We start from the raw sequence: 6,251 nt of genomic DNA on the forward strand, positions 1-6,251 counted from the left end.
TGGGGGGGAAATATATATATTTTTTTTTGTCATGTGTTGTGGAATACACTGGAAAATTTCAGGGAAAATGCATTTAAAAGCCTTTTTTTAGTAAAAGATTAGTATATTTATTATATTTTTTATTTTTATTTTTTACTCAGTGCAGCTGTAGGTGTAGCACCCTGTGGGGACAGTCCCTTGGCCAGGGAAGCTGGATGGATGCAGCTAGCCAGCCCTGGATCCTGGGTTTCTCTGGGAGGGACTGTCCTTGGAAGATGCTGATAGGGAAATTGGGGACAGCAGGCCTGGGGACAGGGCTGGAGGATGCTGCGAGTTGCAGAAAGGCTCTGCTGGGATTCTGTGACTCCTGGGATTAGCTTTAATTTCAGAGTGCAAAGGGAAAAGTTGATGTGCCAAAGATGTAACCAAGGTGGTGACAGTGTGGATTAAGCACCCGCTTCTCCCTCCTGTCCCCTCTGAAGTGAGGTCAGCTGTAATTTCCTGGCCCAAAAGCTTCCCCAGATAAGCACAGGTGGTTCCTGCTGCTGCTTCGCTTGCTGCTGTGCCCGGCCTCTATGCCTGGGAAACTGCAAGCCCTGAAATCACTGCACGGCCCCAGACCTCCATCCTTCCATGGCTGGGTTGGCACTGGTGTGAGATCTGGCCAAGATGGGGGCAAGGGGCTTTCTTAAGGGTTTCTTTTAATATTCCTTTTGCGGTTTTGAGAGGAAACCACTGACGGTAGCTCAGGTGCTGTGTGTTGTCTTGTGGGGCACCTTCTTGCTCTAGACAGAAAGCAAAGATATAGAGGGTTTTTTAATATTTATATGTAAAAGGAAGGGGGGGGGCGGATTTTTTTGTAACTATTTTTTCACCCTACATGTGGGGCTTATTGTAATTGAAATAATAAATACTTTTTACTGGGTCTGGAGTTGCTCGTGACTTGTTTTTTCTGATAGCAGGAAAGTCTTGCGTCCCCTTCTGCATTTTTCTCCACATCCACACTGATAAGACCATCCTGGGCTGACAAAACTGAGCCTAGGAGGCTTTTTCCAGCCTGCGCTTGGCGTCTACTGCCTCTCAGAGGCTAAAGCCAGGCTTTTGTGCCCACAAACCTCACTCTCGCTGCGGGTGGTTGTTTGCTTTCCACCTCTATGGCACGGCCCCACACATCTCCCCAGCAGGGAGGTCTTTCCCGGATGCTTTTCCTTCCTCCCGGGTGAGTTTCTGGCTAGCCGGGCTGCACTTGGATCCAGCAGGATGGGCCCCGCACAGGTTGCTCTCCAAACAGCCTTATTTATAGCTTTGTGATGCTGTCTGGATGCTGCCAGCTCAGTAACACAGGCCAGTGTTCACACCCGAGTGGATGCTCCATGGCTTTGTCAGGCTTGCCCAAAAAATGCAAGGCAGGACCTGGACTGCAGGCTCCCTGCAGAGGCTCACCCCACACCTGGGAGGGCTTATGGCCATAAAACAAGCAAAGTGCTGGATGCTTGTTTGCTATTTAGCCCCAGCTTGTTACCAGGGGCTGGATTTGGGCTGTAGCCCTCTCATTTTGCCCCATTGGTAGCGAGCTTTTGGAAATAACAGAGTGGTTTTGCTGCTGGGATGGGCAGGATAGAGCCAGCGGTAAGCTGGGGATGTTAGTATTGCATAAATAAGATGGTAAGATTTCCTTCTTGCTGTTTTTACCATGTTTCCTTTCCCAGACTGAATCAAAACATAGTAAAAGAGCACTCGCTTTCTGCTCACACGACTTGGTGCGAGGCCCTCAGTTTCATGCAGAGCTGGGAGACCGGCCATGGCCCTTGTTTTCCTGTCTGGCTGGAAATGGTGGTGCAAACCCGCAGAGGGCGATGGAGCCGAGAAAATGCTGCCTGTGCTCTCTGCTCCTGGGCTGGCAGGAGTTAGCTATACTACCAGCGTGGTATTTTGGTCTGGATCTGGCCCTGCATGTTTAAAATGCAATGAAATGGCTGTGTTTGTAGGAAAAGAGAGGAGTGGTGTGGGTGTAAAGCAAAGAGGAATTAAGCAGGGAGAGCAGGGCTGGGGTGAAAGGGTCTTTTCCCAGCTGCAAGAAGCAGAGAGAGGAGCACAGCCCATTGCATGGAGAGGTAAGATGCTGTTAGAGGTGGTTTAACCATCCAAAAGGGAAATGTTCTCTGGGGCTTACCCGCAGTGAGGGACTGGGCGGGTGATGTCTCAGTCACCGCAGAGAGAACAGCCCCAGTGCAGGAAGGATTTCGAGGGCAAGCATCAGCTTGCATCATGGCAGGGGGACACCACGGTCAAGGCCCCTCGTGCTGGGCTTGGAGCCGGTGGTGGATGTTTGCCTGTCTGGGAAGCTGCTGGGTGTAGGCAGAGCAGCAGGAGGTGACTCATCCCACTCGCGTGCCAGTGCCTGGTGTGGGCTTGCCTGATACTGGGTGGTATTTGCTTTATTTTGTGCTCAGTTGTGCCCCGGAGGGCTGAGACATTTGCCGAGGGCTGAGCCCAGGCAGGAGGAGGAATGGGGAAAGCTCCAAGCAGGGCTGGGTTTTTTGGTTGGTTTTTTTTTTTTTTTTTGAGCATGTTGGAAGGGGATCAGTGGGGGGAAAAGCAGGAGAAGCCCAAAGACAGAGGCGCTGCTGTGCCTTGCTGGGTAAAAGCGGGTGCCTGGAGCATGCTGGAGCCTCCAAAATGAGCTGGAATGAGCGGTTGTTCACAGGTTTGGTGGGGCTGAGCCAGCCTTCCAGGTGCAAGAGGCTGAACCCAACCATCTGAACCACCTCCTTCCCAGTTTTCCCCCCTCCAAGCAGGATCTAACCCCCAACACATCATGACAGTGCTGGGGTCACCTTACTGGGACCATCAGATTTTTGGGCAGCAAATGGGCCAAAAGCTTCCTCAAACAATTCCTGCAGGAAAACAGGCCTTTTCCAGTGATACCCCAATCCTTTACTCTATTTTCCTAAGTTCACCAACAGCTCTAGGGCTCCGATGCTTTTTGCCATGTGGTTGTGAGCGTCTCTGCTGTGCCAGGTACGTGAGAGACTGGAAAAAGGATTGGTGATGCTCCGAAACAAGAGCTCAGCACTGTAAACTCAAGCTGCCCATGGTGATACATTGGTTCCCAGGTGCTAATAAAGCTAGCAGGAAAAACAGGAGGAAAAATGAAATGGAAGAGGAACCAGAGGCGGTAGAAAGGGTATGAATCCAGCTGGCACTTGCTCAGGCTCACCAAATCTGCAGGTTTCGTTGGCCAAATCGTCCTACGTGAGGTATTATAGAAGAGAGACCTGTCTGCTTTGTCCTCTTAGGAAAAAAAAAAAAAAGGTAAAAAGATGGCCGGGGGGTAGATATAGACTCTGGAGGAGCTTTAAGGCAGAGCCAGGAGCCTGGCTGCTTCACATGGCTAGCACGCTTTGGGAGCTACAGCAGACAATATGGTGAAAATGCTGTTTTTTTCCTTTCTAAACAGGCAAAAAGAAGTGATATATCTAAAGATACTGGAGCTAGGAGGCTCTTTCGCAGCTGTGTTTACAGGCAGCTATTTCTGTAGAACAGAGGGAGCCATAGATGTCAATTTGCTTTTGGTACGAATTTCCTTCCGCATGAAGGGGTGTACCAGGAGAAGTGCCACGCCTGGGAGGCGGTTGATGGAACGGCGCTGGGCACTGACCCCCCCAGACCACACAGCTTTACTTGCACCCTCAAAATTATTACAGCAAAGTCTTTACGAGCTGTGGAGGGGGATCCGTCTTCCTAGCAGGCTGCAGACAGGAGAGATGTGCTGTGAGCGCAGCAGCTCTCCAGGATGTCTGAAGATGTATCAGTCCTTGGGCAAACCCCCTACCAGGATAAAAGTTCCTCCTTTGTTCTGCCATTTTTGGGGAGTGGGGGAGTACTTGGCCTTTCTTTGAGGTCATTCTCATTTGTCTCTTCAGTCTTCCGTTTTCCTGGTGGGGAATCAGCAGTCGATCTGGCAGGTGGTAAGCTGCAGTGGAAAACCGGCTCAGAAAAAAATACCCAGAGGCCCCTCTAAATATTTGTTCCTGGCTGCTGATGGAAATAGTCCCTGTTCAGGACTTCTTTAGAGGCTGGCAAGGCTTGGTTGGGCTTTTTTCCTCCAAAAATCTCATCGTTTTCCATTTCACCCCATTTCCCACAAGCAGTTTGAAGTAGATGCAAGCTCACCTCATCCCAGGCATTTCCCTTACCCCAGCACAGAACGAAAAGCACAGAAAGGGAAAGTAAATAGCATGCTAGTCATCTTCCCTCTGCCACCGGCTCCACTAATAACTTCTGGCACCATGCAGTGTGTTTGTTTGGTGTGGCTGTACCCTGTAGATAGCACCTTAGTAAGTAAGAAACTATTCCAGTCGCAGAGCTACTCTTACTGGAGGCCACTGCGGCAGCTTAAGCGACATGGCAGCTTGCAGGAGCTTTTCTTCTGAGATCACACCTCGGAGGACAGCGAGCCTCGGGGTACGCTGCAGTCCTCATGTGTTGGCACGGGTGGGTGTCATGTCCTAAACCTGACCTGCACAAACTGAATTGTTTAACAATTTGGAGTCTGACTCAAAAGGGAAAATGGACTCAAGACCCTTCTATTTTTTGGTCACTGGGTGCTGTGCTGAGTTTCGCTCTAGTGAATGACACTAAGTGCAGATTCTCCCCCTTCAGATTTGTATTTTAAAACTCAAAATTACTCTTCTGCTCACAAATGGAGCTGTTGTGGAGATGTGGATAGATGTGACTCATTGGGTAGGTTTTCTTTAGTGCACAAGACCCCTATCTTCTGTCAACTTCCAGCTGCAGCACCAGTTACTCATTAAGTGCCTGAATATACCACCAAGGGATCTGTTTACTTTAATAAAAGAAGCTTTTCACTTGTAAGAGTTTATTTGTGACTGCTTTAAAGTATTATCTTCCTCCTAAAATTGCAGCAGCCCAGAAGATGCAGCAGATGGGATGCAAATAAACTATGGAAAACTTCTTAAAAGCACTTCGTGTACCCCAGGCTGGGTGACATGGGGTGGCAATACCTGCCGGTGCTGGGAGCATTTCCCTGGGACGTGCGGTGTGGCAGGAACGTCGGTAGGTGCCAGCCGGCTGGAATGAACCCTTGGGAGCTAGCGGCAGGGAAGGACAAGTCAGGACAATCCAGCGGCTGCTTGAATCTGCTCTGAGGTCCTTTTTATCTCCCCGAGATGGTACAAACCGCTTTCGCCCCTGCCGAGCTCAGCCCAGCGGTGGTTGTGAGGAGGGTGCTGCAGCCTGGCTGTGAAATGCTAAAGATGGCGGTGGCGTGGCAACCCTCAGCAGGGCAAAGGCATGGCGTGGGGGTGTGAGGTGGCTGCCTGCCCCCCACCAAAGGCAGGTCCAGAGGGCCCACCCAATGCCGGTCCCCAGTGCCAGAGATGGGCTCCCTGAGGGGCTGCTGGGCCTCCCTCACAGCCACCGAGTCACCCTCAGGGGTGCTGCCCCTCACGCCACCTCATGAGGGGCTGCGGCGCTGGCTGCCCCTGCCAGCCACCCCAGGAGCCTGGGATGTGGCTGGGGGCCGTAGAGCTGGCAACGGGGCTGGGGGTAAGTTCTTGGGAAGGGGGAAAGCCCCTGTGCCCGAGCAGCGGGGTGGGTGCTGCGGGGGCCCGGCGCCCCCTCACAGCAGAGGGCCGCTGCCTCACAGCCGATCGCTGCCGAAGTCTCTCCGGGCCAAGCCGAAAGCGCCCGAAGCTGCGGCCTCGCCGCTGCCGAGAAACTCCGGAGTCCCGAGCGCCTCCCGCCTGGGCGGGAATCCCTCCTCCGAGCCTGTCCGAAGCTTCCCGAACTGCCTCACGCTCTCGGTCTCCGGAAAGAGCCGAAGTTTCCCGAGCGTGGGGGTCACGGGAGGTGCCGGGCTGAGCGGGGAGGAAGGGGGGAACACGGGGAGGAGGACGCGTGCGCCCGCGAAGGTCTCCGGAAGGAGCCGAGGTTTCCCGAACGCCGCTCGCCAGCGAGCGGCTCCGGAAAGAGCCGAAGGTTGCCGAGCGCCGGTGGGCCGAGCGGCTCCGGAGCGGCCCGAAGGCGCCCGAGCGTCCGTCCTGCCGGACTGCTGGAGGCGGCCGCAGCGCCATGTTTGATGCTCCGCTACTTCAGTGAGGAAAATCCGCCGGCATCGCCCGAGAGCCGCCACCGCGAAGGGCTCCGCTGCCCCCGGGGAGGGGGACCGAGACCCCCCGCCGCCGGCGGCTCATGAGCAGCGCGGCCTGAGCCGCCTCCCCCCCTCCCCTCCCCGCCGGCCCCTCTCC

The sequence above is a fragment of the Haliaeetus leucocephalus genome, unplaced genomic scaffold, assembly GCF_000737465.1.
Source record: "Haliaeetus leucocephalus isolate CR32 unplaced genomic scaffold, Haliaeetus_leucocephalus-4.0 Scaffold556, whole genome shotgun sequence".
NCBI classification, from domain to species: domain Eukaryota; kingdom Metazoa; phylum Chordata; class Aves; order Accipitriformes; family Accipitridae; genus Haliaeetus; species Haliaeetus leucocephalus.